The sequence below is a fragment of the Ursus americanus genome, chromosome 3, assembly GCF_024610735.1.
Source record: "Ursus americanus isolate L20-20 chromosome 3, mUrsAme1.1.p, whole genome shotgun sequence".
NCBI classification, from domain to species: Eukaryota; Metazoa; Chordata; class Mammalia; order Carnivora; family Ursidae; genus Ursus; species Ursus americanus.
The window spans coordinates 78,184,054-78,199,715 of NC_142129.1; the positions used below are offsets into that span (position 1 = coordinate 78,184,054).

At 35.4% G+C, this 15,662-nt stretch overlaps 1 protein-coding gene across 8 annotated transcripts in view; it reads left to right on the top strand.

The window, feature by feature from the left end:
- The window catches only part of CACNA2D1 (calcium voltage-gated channel auxiliary subunit alpha2delta 1), a 485,973-nt gene that overhangs the window by 299,720 nt on the left and 170,591 nt on the right, over positions 1 to 15,662 (top strand). The gene's annotated exons all lie outside the window — the stretch shown is intronic.

Here is a 15,662-nt window from a genome sequence, read left to right on the forward strand (position 1 = left end):
TGTTGTTTCACTCTCAGCCTGTTTCACCTAGCTACACAACATAAAAAATAAAACAAAAATGTACAGGATAGAATCCTTAGCACGCCAACATTTAAGGGAAGATGTGGGCAGCGGTGGGGAGTGGAGAATATAAGTAGCTGGAAATGAAGAAGGAGTAGCTTTCATAATAGAATTAAATCATACAAAGAAGGCCATAAAAATTTACTATTTGTTGGAGTCCAGATTAAATGTGGAATCTCCAGTTTCCTATTATTCTTCCGTGTTTATTATGCTGGTCTATCACCACTTAAGATTTGAATATACAGAATGATATATTCAAGTGTAGTCTATTGATTTGGTTCATTATAATGATGACACATGGCCTCACTTAAAGGTAAAACGCATTCAAAGGTGATCAATAATTCCTTTGGAATATAACCTTTCAGTTGGCTGCATCTGAAATTAGTCAGTTTGTGGGAAGCTATTGGGTTATAAGCTTTACAAGGGCTGTGATACGAGACAGTTCCTCAGGGGCATTTTATAATTTCTGTACTCCTATACTTAGATCAGTGGTATTTATATTCACCTTATGGGTATAAAAATAAATACTCAGTGACAGCCTGATTTAGTGAAGCAGTTGATGAAATAAAGGGTAAAATTAATGTCCCTTTGGATTGCGTATATGATAAAAAGTTACGACTATAGTTATTTAAACAAATTTTCCAATTGACACTTAAAGGTGCAGGCGGAACTGGGCTAAATTATTTGGTGAGCCACAGTTCCATGAAGAATGCAAGGCACATAGCCTTACTGGAAACTTAAGACAATCATTCCTGTGTCCAGTATGCTGACGAATGTTAATATAGTCTCTCCTCTAATTACGTGATCATGTCCTACAATTTTTCTAAACAGATACTAAGTATTCTTTAAAAACCAAATCAAGTACTACTTTCTCTGGAAACTTTCCTTGGTTTTTCTAGGTAGCAATTGGTATTTCCTTCCTCTGGATGTTCTAAACAAGCAGTTAGACCTATCTGGTTTTATGGTATAAGACTTTACACTATAGTATTTGTATACAGGGATAATCTATTAAATTTTTAGCAAACTGAGATAAGGATCTTCCGTTTCTCTCTAGCATTTGTAATAGTTAGGAGTAATGGTTGAGATAATGCCTGTTAAATTGGGTAGGTGTTTATGTGTTTTAATCCTCATATTACTTACATAGCATTTGTAAGGACATGTTTACTGTTTTTTAAAGATTTATTTATTTATTTATTTATTTATTTATTTATTTATTTATTTATTTGAGACAGTGAGAGACAGCGAGCACAAGCGGGGCAGAGAGGCAGAGGGAGAGGAAGAATTAGGCTCCGTGCCGAGCAGGGAGCCCAATGTGGGACTTGATCCCAGGACCCTGGGATCATGACCTGAGCTGAAGGCAAACGCTTAACCAACTGAGCCACGCAGGTGTCCCAGGACGTGTTTGCTTCTTAAAGTGGTGCTCTATTTGCTGAGTAACTAGGAAATCTCTGGCAAGCATGATGGAAGTGAAAATGTTTTGTTTCAAGGTTGGGTGAAAACAAGTTAAGAGGGGAATGGCAAAGCTGACCTTGACTATAGATACTGTTTTCTTATCTTTTCTTATCTTCCCCTCCCTCTCTTGGCCCCTGAAATAGTCATGAGGACTAAGAGTAATGTCAAAACAGACAATGTGGTTTTCCCCACATCCAAAACTGATTCACATTGGGGAATAAGCAGAGTTAGAATATTTGTTTTCAATGACTGTAAGTGCCATAAGAATCAGGATTTTGGGTTCCAAGTCTGGGCAGATCTGATAAGCTAAATTATTATGAATCTCTGTGATGACACATGATATCAGGCTTATTGTATTTACTCCATCAAACTTAAGTTCTGTCTGATTCTGCACAAAAGTAGAATAAATAATAGTTGTTGAATTTCATTTCCAAAGAGGTGATAGCATTAAAATGAGTACCTTTCCATGTAAGATTTTTTTTAACTTTTTACCAGTGAAAAAAATATCTTAAATATATAGAAGACAGAATAGTATAGTATCTCTATAATTGCTTCATCTATTATTTAGAGCTTAAATATTTTAAGATAAAATAGAGATACGATGTTTCATTCCTACATACTTCTGTGTGGAACATTTTTTTCCCCCTTTAAGTAGTGACAAGGTGTACATGTGTGATCACTCTACACACGGTTGTACAGAGGGGGTGTAGAGTGTGATGGTTACGAGATTGCATTCTGGAGTGCCTCTGCCTGGATTTGAATCCCAGCTCTGCCATTTTCTAGCTGGGTGATATTGGCAGTCATATAATCTCTCTGTGGTTTACTCTCTTGGTCTGTAAAATAAAGGTAATAGTAATACCTGCCTCACACAGTTACTATGAAAATTAGTTGATACATATAAAGCATGTAGAACTTTCCTGTCTTGTAGTAGGCAATCCAGGAATGTTAATGAATAAAATTTAAAAAAAATAATTATTAATATGGTTGTAATAAATTTAAGATATATTTGACATGATTTTAGCCCCAAGTGGAGCCTGTGTATTTGTTAACAATAATGAAGAGATATTAGATTGAGCTATTTTCCATTTTATCGTTATGAATATAATCCTTGCATTTGTGTAAAAAACTTAAGACAGTGCATAACAAAATAAAAATCTGAGTAGACTCTTCAAAAAACACTTTAAAAGTGGGAATGCAATCTGGCAATTTGTCTTCATATCATTGTAGATTTTGTATAACCAGATTTGAAAGGAAAGTTAAATGTCAAAAAAAAAAAAAAAGAAAATGCTACTAATGCAACATTTTTAAATGAAATTTCACATTAAAGTTTTCCTTAAATTTGAAATTGATTGAGGTTCTTAGTTTAGCTTTTAGAGACATCTGTCCCAACAAATCCTTAAATTCCCTGAAGGTTAGTGAAGCAGATTCCCCAGAAGGCTTGAGTTGTGCCAGCAGCCTGCGCTATTTTCTTCATTCCCAGAGCAAGCAAAAAGAAACCAGATCATTACAAACCCTTATTAACCTAATTCCAAGATCTATGTTTCTGACTAAAATCCAGATGAAATGAGCTCAACCCAGAATTCCCATGTCGATAAATTGAGTTGATTTATTTGCTACATTTTATTGTATTGATCGTGTTAAAAATTTGACCTGTCTGCGACATTTGGCTAGTCTCCTGAATTCCCTTGCATATTTATGTTGCTGTTTGTTTTCTTAGCAGAATCTTGTCTACATTAAAATTAATTCCAACATAATGCCCTATCTAAATATTTGTCTTTTTAAAAGTCCAATCTTTCATGATTTTATTTTATTTTAGAGAAATCAATGTGATTCAAGAATGAGCTAGTAAGGTATGCATCAAACAGCAAAGCAGTCTATTCTAATTATTAAAGAAACAGTCAAAGTCTAGGTTTCTTTTCTAACTTTTTTTTTAACACTGTCTTATAATATGCAACCTTTATTTTCAGGCTCTGTTAATGATTGGCATTGATTCCTCAAGTAGGTGATGGCATAGAAATAGAATATTAATTGCTTCTGTATAGTAATTGATTTAATCGGAATTGCTTTGTGCGTGAGTTTAAAATAAATGGTTTACATATTTTGGGTGCTACATATTTGGATTATAACAATACTCAACGTATATTATATATACTTTTCGATCCTAGGCAGTAAATGCTTTATATCCTACGTACCTTTTAAAGTCCACACTAATCCATTCTGACACATACTATTATTTTAATGATTTTCAGATAAGACAAGTGCAATTTAATGAGCTCAGGAGCCTTGCCCAGTGTCAAACACATGATACTTGATCATGCAGGGAATTGAATGCCATGCCATTGATATGATCCATAGTGAGAGTCGTGTGTCACTGTGCTGTGCCACCCTGCCTATACACCAGGCACCTGCGGGGGATAGGAGAGGGCCCTGAGATGCAGCTTGTAGAAATCAAGACTTAAGGTTAAAATTTTTTGAGAGTTTTGATTTACATTTTTAATTTATTACGCCTATTTGTTATTCTGTCCATATTTATTTGGCTTGTATTTTATCCAATCGGCTTCATCATTGACAGTTGTTAGTTTATGGTGATTTGCAGTAGGTAAAATAAAATCTCTATGATTGAAAAGATTGTTAGACTTCACATCATAAATCTGCAGTGATCTGATCCGCCATCCCCAGTGATATTTACCATGGATACCTTAAAAGTATGCATGGACCACTGTGTGAAATATAGCCACGTTAAGATTCATAGGGGAAAAAACCCATGAAACTAGTAAAGAGGAAGATTAGATTAGGTTCTGTTTCTTCTAGGAATTCTGCCTTTTGGTTTTGGAAGCTTTCCAAATTTTTTCAGTCACTTTTGACAATTTTCTAATGCTTTGTGCTCTTGGGCATATGCTCCTTTTGTAAGGATAGTTGGAACATTGGTTCTCAGTTGTTTGGAGTAGTGGCATATATAATTTTCTTTTAGATTTCACACCCAGGGGTGCCTGGGTGGCTCAGTCGTTAAGCATCTGCCTTCGGCTCAGGGCGTGATCCCGGGGCCGTGGGATCGAGCCCCACATTGGGCTCCTCGCTGGGAACCTGCTTCTTCCTCTCCCACTCCCCCTGCTTGTGTTCCCTCTCTTGCTGGCTGTCTCACTGTCTATCATATAAATAAATAAAATCTTAAAAAAAAAAAGATTTCACACCCAGTTCTTTCTTTTCATTCATTCATTCATTTCATTCATTCATTCATAGTGAAGTAGAGCCAGCAGGTGGAGGGGCAGAGGGAGAGAGAGAGAATTCTAAGCAGGCTCCATGCCCAGTGCAGAGCCCAACATGGGGCTCGATCCCATGACCCTGAGATCGTGACCTGAGCTGAAATCAGGAGTCAGACATTTAACTGACTGAGCAACCCTGGTGCTCCTAGTTCTTTCTTTTCAGAAGTAGTGTATGGTACATATATTTAGAGCTCAGTGAACATTTATTAAGTTTGGAAAAGTCACTGGCATTATGTGGGCATTTTATACTTACTCTGTGTTAAAGTTTGTAGGGTGAACAAAGATGGGGACTGGATTGTTTTGGATGGTATCTTCAACCTTTTTTTGGTTTGCACCTACAAATCAGTTAAAAACTAAATACACCTCCTGATATAAGAATATTTACTTACAAATTCTATATATGTACTCCTGAACTAATATGTTGACAAGCCTCAAAAGAGGCTTTATGTTTAGTGAGACTTTACAAAGTATTGGTTTAGGTGGCATATGGTATTAAAAATCACTGTAAGAAAAAGCATAAGCATTTTTTCTGGATGATTAGTTATTAAATACCTTTGTTAATGATGACTTCATATTACCATGGGAAATATCTCAACAAGCCACATGAACACGGGGCATTGTTATCAGCAGTAAATATAAATCCAAATTTATAATAGTTTTGATAATATTAACTTTTTTGACTAACTTGCCTAATTGAACTAACTGGACCATAGTTTTTATGTTGTCATAAGGCTAAAGAAGAATTAGTGCTGGAAATAGAAGCATCATCTCTGTCATTTCTTTTTTGTTCAGTGCAACTTCCGTTTCCAGAATTTCATCTTCGATCATTATTAATTTGCAGAAATCTTTTAAAATTACTGGCTCATGTGAAATGGGTTAAACCATAGAAGGTAACAGGTAAATTTACAGGCCAAGCGTAGAATACTACATTGAAAGCGACTTTCCAGTGAGAAGACAGCTCTTAACCCGTCAGTGTGAGGGGTTTCCACTTTCTCCTTGTGGCACCTGGAGTGTGACAGGTGACGTGAGACCAGCTCACAGCAGTTAGTAAGGCGGAGGGAGGGGAGCGCCAGTGTCGATCCGTATAGTATGTATTAGCAGACTTTAATATTTTTTTATTTCATTTGCTAGAAATAGATATAAGTTCTGATGTCTTCTTCCAACCCTCCAGTGAATTCTCTTGGAGACCACAAACACATGGGACATTCAGTTTTATTTAAGTTCTTATCAAAACGATGGCCTCAATTAACACTAGAAGGAAGTAACAAAGAATGAAATCTGTGAAATTGAGGAGTTAAAGCCCAACTTAATGTTTTAATTCATCTTCGCCTACAAATTGTCTGACTGATGTCTGTAGCTGTGTGCTACAAATATATTTCCCTAAATTAAGATGCAGATAGGGGCATTGGCTTTGGTTCTCAGGAGATGCCCTTGGTCAATGCTTCTTTATACGAGCATTCCACCATTTACATGTTCTTCAGTTACTTGGCATTAAAAAAATTTTTTTTTTTTTTGGTAACAGTTTGCTTTAAGTTCAAATTCATTGATTGCAGATTTAGAATTTTCAGAGCTAGAAGGATCCTTACAGATCTTGTTTCCCTCTCTTTAAAAAAAGAAAGGAAGGAAGGGATAGAGAGGGAGGGAGGAAAGGTGAGGATTCAGAGTTGAAATGAAAATGAGAACCTAGATTCCTGACTGAGGCACTGTCTGTCCATTTACCAAACTGCTTCCAATTTTGTGCTTGCTTCTTAGTGTAATGGAAAAAGCATAAGTTTGGGGATCAGGAAACATAAGTTCAAGTTTATTTATTCACTCAGAAAACATTAATGTGGCAAGCAAAGTTCTAAGCGATGTGCTAGGTGCCAGGGATACAACTGAACAATGTCAGTGAGGTCTCCTGCCCTCAGGGAGATTATGTTTTAGTGTAGTGAGACAGCAAACATAGAGCAAAGAAACGGTTAAATAAGTACAGTTAGATTAGTGCTCTACAGGTGATAAATGGGGTAATATATTCAAGATTCTTTGGAGGGTAATTTAGATGGAGGATTTCCAAGAAAGGATTTTTCATCTGAGACCTGAAGAATGCCATGGTCCTATGAAAAAGGGGGGGGGGGGCAGGAAAAGCATTCCGAGCAAAGGGAACAACAAGCGCAGAACGTCTGGACCAGGAAGAGCATATGTGGAAGGACCAGAAGACAGGCCAGTATGGCAGGAACATAATGAGCAAGGATATGGAGAACAGGAAGAGTTGTCTGGCAGGAAATGCACACATACGGAGTCTTGCAGGCCATACACAGGTATTCGTGTCATTTAAGTTTGGTGGGATAGTGGAGACCTGGAGTCTGGGTGCTCTGACTATCCCTTAGTTACATGGCTTTAGGCAGTTTTTGCTTTGGATATTAAGAGAGAATAATTGATTTTACCTTGCAGTTTTTTAAGCATCTTTTACCCTGACAATATTTTATAAAGTGTATTTGTCTGTTCTAATATGTATAAAAATGTGCTTTTAATTTTTTAGAAATAAAATGGCCTCACTTAAATGTTTTATTTTCTATAATATAATATATATAAGACTATATGGTTTCCGTGGGGGCAGTGCTGTATTGAACTTTGAGACTTTCTAAAATCACATAGTTCTTTTCATATCTTAAGATACCATTTCATAATTCCTTAGCAGAGAAAAATATCCTATCAGCCTTTTTCCAAAATTTAATTTACATATTTATATATAAAAATATACATATTTAAATAACCATATTTAATATAAAATAAAAAGATCTACTTAAGTGTACATACATATGATAGTGTGACATGCGTTACTAATGCTGGTGATTTGAAGATTTCATACTACATGGCATGATTTAAACCAGCCCCAAGGCCTTCTTGTGATCACACTTCCCTTACACACTTATCGGGATTCTAATGGCTCTCATTCTCCCTGGGTGCTAGGTCCTAGGATAGGTGGTTTACATGCATTCATCCATCATGCAAACTAAAATACATCAATCTTATTTTGAGGATGTCTTGGATTCTGTATTTTAGCTTTTTATCATGGTAACCTTCAGCAAGCAACCTCAACATACTTTAAGGAATGTCTATTTTGACTTGTAAAATGTAATTTAATGAACAAGTTATTGCAGTGATCAGTATCCCTTTTTCAGTTAATTTAGTTGTTTTATGTATTTTATTTTACATTCGTACTTGTTTTTGACTCGCTGTCCCATTTAGAAAGTAGTATATAAATATTTAATTGATGTATAGTTGACACAAATGGAAAATATATATATGTATATATATATATATTGCTTTAATAGCAGTATTTTTTAACTTGCTGTCTTTGTTATTGGGGAATTTCAGCTGCTTACTCTTTCCTTTCCCCCCGAAATTCTGCTTATTTCGGACTATTTTTTCTTTCTCTTTTCTATGTCATCATTAGTAATAGAAGAATATGTGGAGGCTTAACAGTGAATCTAATCTTTAAGAGCTAGAATTGTTTCTTCAATTTTCTTTTGACCACTAATATTATAAATTTGCTTTTCTTGTTACCTTTAAAACATTCTTTTATTAATGCATTGAGTAAATTGCCTCTGAAGAATTAATGCCATAGTTTTTCTGCTAAAGGGTAAAGCTAAGGAATTATAACTTTTTAATTACCTGAAGAACTGGGAAGTCCTCTGAATTCATTTAAAAAAACCTTTGTTTCTTCATGAACATATTTCTTCATTTTATGATTAGCTAAAATCATACATTTCTGCAAGAACAATATGGCCATTTGTTAAATTAATTTAAAATTTTTATTCTTGTTATGATTCAGTAAAACAAAATTCAAATGTTATATTGAAGTCTTTACTGTGTAATTTAGACTGTGTCCTCCAACGCATGTTTCCTTTCTAACACTAGTCATTTAGTGGCTACTTCCCTGAGTCATAGCATCCTCAAGGTGAAAATAGCATCGCAAATCAATTAACTCAGGAGACACAGCAATGTTCTTACTGCCGCTGTAACTGGATTCATTATTTAATATTCAGCCTGGCTTTACAATCTGACCAGAATGATTAAGGCTGGAAGACGCTCAGCACCTTTTTCTCTCTCTTCATTATTCATTAATTGAGCATGGTCAGCTGGCAGCTGCTTTGATGAATCTCCGTTTCTAATTGATGCAAATGATTTACTAAAAAGGAAGCTTTCGGGGTGCCTGGGTGGCTAAGTCGGTTAAATAGCTGACTCTTGGTTTTGGCTCAGGGTTGGGGGATCGAGCCCCGGGTCGGGCTCTGCACTCAGTAGGGAGTCTGCTTGAGATTTGTCTCTCCCTCTCCTTCCACCCCTTCCCCCTCCTCTCTCTCTCAAATAAATAAATCTTAAAAAAAAAAAAAAAAAAAGGAGCCTTTCCTCTGTAGGGTCAGAACAGGTGCCCAGCCTTAACTAATGGAGCATCACAGAATGTTTAGATACCAAGGGTGAACTAGTGGTTACACAGGCAACCTTGCTTTTTAATCCATGGAGCTGATACCAACATGCTGGTATACCAGACTTTTCAGATTTAGTGACTAAGAAAGTCTATTTTAAATATAATACATACATGGTAATTATTTATATTAGATGATAATGCCATGCCTAAAGGTGTATTAAATATATCCAAGATTTTATTTGATACTGGGAATACCAGTAAAACTAAAAAAAATAAAAATAAAATCTAAAATCAGTTAAGGCTATGTTGTCAAAGTTGCAGATTTCTGTTGTAAATAGTATCTATGAAACAGTTGTGAAAAAGAAAAGAATGTGTTTAGAGGTGGAAATTTTAAAATACATATGGAGAATTGTACACCAGGCTATAGTCTCTAGTTATGAAAGAATTTGGATCATTACACACGAACTTATTCATTTAACTCTTTGTTTTCATTAGGGAAATAGAGATACCAATTGTGATACTTCTATAAAGAGTTTCAGTGAACCATTCTTTCTCAGTGCCAACTAGCTTTCTCACAGTGCTGTGGAACACAAAAAATAGCAAAGAGCAGGGGGGTTAAACTTAGCCATAGTATGATTGTGAACAGAGTTTCTAATTAAGCATGTGTAGTCTGAATTGTGACAAAGTGATTAAGATACTTTCAATTGCAATTTAGGTAAAATATATAAACTTAATTTCTGAACATTCTGCTATCAGAATTTTTTTCCATTTTAATAAAAGTTAACATGAAAAAGTTAAAACATTATTAAAAGCAAATATTTTAGTATAAATAACCAATTCTAAGAATGTTTCATTTGAGATAAATTTGCATATTAAATATGCAAGAGCCTTTTGTATCTGTCATAGACTTATCATCTTGACTTTCCAAAATAGATTTGCTAACATGTACTGCTTGTAAAATTGAATGGCCTACCCATCCAACACTGGCCTGTACTTTGTCTCTGAGTGATCTGATGTATTATTTAACGACAGATTATTTATATTGAGAATGAATAGTATGAGAAACATACTTCTCATGTTTCACATATGTGTTCTAATAAATGCATTCAAAAACATTTTAGAATAGGCCTGCTTAGTTTCTCTGTACACTTCAATATAGGGTAGCCTGGAGAATCCAAGAGAGATATTTTGGGGGAAAAATGTTGGCAAGAGATATACTTATTTTTTCTCCTGTGTATTCTGGTAAATAGGAAATCTTAATTCCAGGAGGAGAATTTATTTGAAATTTTTAGTTAACATATTAAAAAAAAATGTTAAGAGGCTCTTCTCCAAATTCCTTTTCTCACTTTTTTTTTGTTTCTAATACTTGCTATATTTTCATTACACTATATAATGCCATAATATATCAAGATGGGCAAAGACATGACTTATGAGGATATCATATGTAAGTTACAGTAATCTCATAAGTTTAAGGAAATAAATGAGTTACATTTAGAAGGTCTAATATTTTCATGGAATTATTTCAGTTTATGGAGACTACAACAGGAAGAACCATGGAGAGCAGCCATATTTATCAACTGTGCATTAAAACTAGTTCTGACACATGATTATACAAGTTGAGAAGTACATTAATAATTTTTTTATATTTTGAAAACGACATTATTGTTTTAAAGTTATTCCTAAAAGCTCTTTATATGGTAACTTAAAAGTGCAAGAATCTCCATAAAATGTATTTAAAACTTACTCTTTTTAAGAGTGAGAGGATTCAGAGGAAATGTAAACAACTTTTATCTTTGTAAGATAATCATACAATACTTAAAATCACTCTACAAAGGGCTTAAAACAAAAATTAAGTTTTTTAAAATAAAAATACATGTTCATTGTATATTGGAAAAAAACAAGAAAACACAAACATGAAATATATATTTATATCTCATAACTAGAAAACCAACCATAGTGCTTATATGGTTTGCTTTATACTCATCCATTCATTTCTCCCTCTACCTCTCTTTCTCTCAAAATAAGAGGCCTTGGTGCCACCTGGGTGACTCAATAGGTTAAGCGTCTATCTTCAGCTCAGGTCATGATCCCAGGGTCCTGGGATCGACCTTCTAGTCAGTGGAGAGCCTGCTTTTCCCTCTCCCTCTGCCTCCCCCCCCCACTCGTGCTCTCTTGCTCACTATCTCAAATAAATAAAATCTTTTAAAAAAAGTAATAGGCCTTTTTTTCCTTCTTTTTGCTTAATATTTCCTTTTTATGCTTAAAGTCATTTTTAAATGAACATAATTTATATATGCATTCCAATGTAATTACTCTTTTATATTACTTAATAACACACAATTGTATCTGTAACAATTGTGACATTTTGCTATTGTTGAACATTTAACTTGTTTCCAGATTTAGATAATAAGTGGCATTTCTATAAACATAATATCAATAAATCCTTCTCTCCTTCAGTCTACCAACAAATAAGTCTCAAGTGACTGAATGAATGAAATACTTGCACATATCCACACATTCCTAACCCTAATACACGCGTGTACTTCATTATCTATTATCCATCATCTGATCCTTCTACTTTTCATATATGCCTAGTAAAATTGGCTAGAAATACATGTAAATGGAATCTCTGGGAAAGGTAGGCTTATGGAAAGTATGTGTAATTTTCTAAAATTATAGAGACGGGATTATAATTTTTTCAGACCTGAAAATGACTACAGATTCTTAGCTTGAGGGTTCTTAATTTAAGATAGGAGAGAATATTAGAGCCAGCTGAGAGATTCTTTCAAAGGACAGCCTCCTCATTGTGATCACGTCTTCATTGGTGGGTCCTGAGGTTCCCCAGGTGATTCTGATTAGGCCCACGAGATAAAAGCACCACCTATAGCCTTACATCATTTATTTGTAAGTCAGAAAACTGAAGGCCAAGGAATGGTGAGTAGCTCAAGCCTGAAGTTATTAATGCAACAGCGTAGAACCAAATCTTTCAACGACCGTGCTTCCCACTCGGCTTTTCTATGGGATTTTGTAAGTGTGCTCTTTGTAAGAGGTATTAAATGGAAAACAAAATCCCAGGTTCACGTAAGCTTGAGAACGCTGGGTTAAACTCTTGAGTGAGTCCTGTCTCAGAGCCTTTGCTGTGCCAGTGTGGTTTGTTTCGTAATGGAACAGCATTTCCCCAACTTCGGTCAGTATGGCACTAGCCCCTAGAGTATCTTGAAGGATTTTTGTCTCTTAAAACAACTCTTTTTTAAAAAAAGATTTATTTGAGAGAGAGAGCACACACAGGGAGAAGGGAGAGCAGGCACGCGTATAAGCAGGGGGAGGGACAGAGGAGAGGGAGATTGAGAATCTCAGGCAGACAATGTTGGGGGGAGAGGCGCCTTGATCTAAGATCATGACCAGAACTGAAACCAAGAGTTGGACAGTCAGCTGACGGGGCCAGGCGCCACTCCGTTTTGAAAACATCTTGTGACAAATATTCCTCACCGTATTACCATTTGCATGCTTCTATTCGCAAATCATAAAACTTACACGTGGAGGGTTAAAAAAAAATTAATTGATATGCATAGTAGTGATCAACCCGAATTTTTTCATTAGTAGTTCCAAGTAAAAGCGTGTGACTAATTTAAACTGTTATTTTTTTAAAACAGTGGACCCCCAATTTTAGCGAGTACCAGATCACCTGGAGGGCTTGTTACCCTGCGGATTGCTCCGCCCTTCCCTGGCGTTTCTGAGTAGATCTAGGATTGGGACATGAGAGCCCACATTTAACAAATTTCAGTGGCTGCTGCTTCTCTAAGGACCATACTTCGAGAAACCATTGTAAATGTTGAGATTTTCAGAATATTTTCAGATGAGAAAAATAGGGACATCATTCGTAGTTGGTGTCCTCTTTACATTCAGCTTATTGTTGAAAGTTCTTTGTTTTAATGTTCCCCTTTCCTTATTCAAGTCAGTAGTGCTCAGGAACAGACAATGGAGTATGAGTTGTGTGTGTGTGTGTGTGTGGTTTTTTTTAAGATTTTATTTACTTGACGAGAAAGACACAGCGAGAGAGGGAACACAAGCAGAGGGAGAGGGAGAAGCAGGCTTTCCGCTGAGCGGGGAGTCCCATGCGGGACACAATCCGAGGACCCTGGGATCATGACTAGCCTAAGGCAGACGCTTAACAATTGAGCCACCCAGGTGCCCCGGGGTGAGTTTTTAAATGTGTTAGAATCTGTGGTTGAATCCACAGCTGAATCCCGGTTATTTTCATTCTTTATTAAATAACTATTGCAGTCAAGGCTGATGTGTTAGATTCAGAATTCCTTTTGCTCTCTGGTTTCTATTTTCCTTATAACGCTTCACTTTCTTCTCCACGCGGGGCATGCGTGCACGTACCCCCCACCTTTCTTTTAGAAAAGAGTATGATTAATGATACCTGTGTGAAGGTATTTTTTTCCAAATTTTAGACTTGAAACACTACTGTTTTGTTATATATTCAATTTCTTTGTGGGTTAACTATTAGATATTCATGGCTTTCATATAAAATAAATCGGTGATCAGTTTTCAAATATTTTTGTCAATGACCTGTTTTACAGTCTACATCACAGTCTAACTATGCACATATGGTACATATATATGCACATATATACACAGTCCTATCAGAAACACAAATTTCACAAAATAGCTCTACATCATAATATATAGAGTGTACTTTTATATATTTTTAAAATATATTTCACTTAGAGATGCCTGGGTGGCTCAGTCGGTTAAGCGTCTGCCTTCAGCTCAGGTCATGATCTCAGGGTCCTGGGATCAAATCTCAGATAGGCCTCCCTTCTCAGCAGGGAGTCTGCTTTTTCCTCTGCCTGCTACTCCCCTGCTTGCACTCTCTCTCTCTTTCTCTCTGACAAATGAAGTCTTAAAATTTGTTTTAAAAAAAATAAAGTACGTTTCACTTAAATAATTTGGTCATAACTGAGTTTAATGTTTCATTTAAAGAATAACTTGGCTTATTAAGTAACTGTGAAATTGATTTCATTACCTAATGATGGGTTGGATTTGCTGCTTTGGAAGCCATTGGGTTTTTTTGTTTGTTTTTGTTGTTTAAGGCCATATTGCTCATATCTATGTCTAAATATTTCCAACGTTGTATTTTTCCCTGGGAAAAAATAAACACACACACACACACACACACACACACACACACACGTACACGTGTCCTAATATCTCAGAATACTGATGTGTTATTTGATCATTTCAGTGTTTGGGGCTGTATGGACAGTTGAACACAGTTCTTTGTAAACCTGCTGACTTTATGTTGTTGGCACTGTCTTCCAGCCTTCTTAGGAAATTTTCTGGTTGTCCAGTTATGTCTTTCTCTTGTTATCGCTTGCATCACTGTAGTGTGCTGCCGAAAAGAGTCAAATGTGATTGTTTTTCAGTTTGGTTTTGAGGAGATTACCTTTGGAATATGGAAAACAGTTTCCAACATTGAGTTGAAAATACAGATCTGAACTTAATTTTTAAAAAAGGGCAGAGTTTAAAACAACTGTATTTGAAATGGGGGAAAAATTAACATAATTAGCCAAAACAACAGCAACAAAAAACGTTACAGAGATGCATTTTGGATCAGTGAAGGCGATTCTCAGTTTCCTGCTAGGGGAGGGTAATAAGGTAATTCAGTATCAAAAGCCTAGTTTGAATAGGTAGAAAATTAATTCTCAACCTTAAACTCCTGTGGGCTTTTCTTGAATCATTATTGATTAGACCTTACCTCCTACCTCAGGAGACAAAATGGTTGCAGTTAGGATTCAATAGTGCTTAGTTACAAAAGATCTTTTCCAGTATACTTTATTTTTAAAACAAAAATTGTTACAACTGGAAAATGTGCAAAAATCAAAGGAACATGATAAAAAAATAATCCTTCATTGCTATCTTTTTGCAGTCATGTTTATCATGAGTTGTCAAACCAAGAATTATCCTCAACTGCATAATAAAAATTTAGTAGCATAGATAGTGAAATATGTATCGAGGGATAATTTTAATTCAATTGTGTTTAAAGGAATTTATCCTGTTCTATAAATGTACATTTTAATAAGTACTGCTTGTGAAAAAGCTCTGGTCCCCTCAGGTTGATCCTGCCTGACTCCAGCATTGAAGAAATGAGGAGAGAAGTTAGATTTTAATGTGAATAATATAAGTATAGTGCTAATTCTGATACCTGAATATAATTTGTGTATCTGATGTCATTATGGTGCTATATTTTTTTACAATGTTTTTTCTACATGGTTTCTTTTTTTACTCTGTATTTAATATATAACATATTAGTTTCAGGTGTACAATATAATTATTGATATTTCTATATATTGCAAAACAAGTACCACATTAAGTCTAGATGTCATCATGGTACTGTGTTTTTAAATATTCTTGTAGATCTGTTTTTTTGAAGACCAGGCATTTGTCAAAGGAAGACAGGAATGTGAGACAGT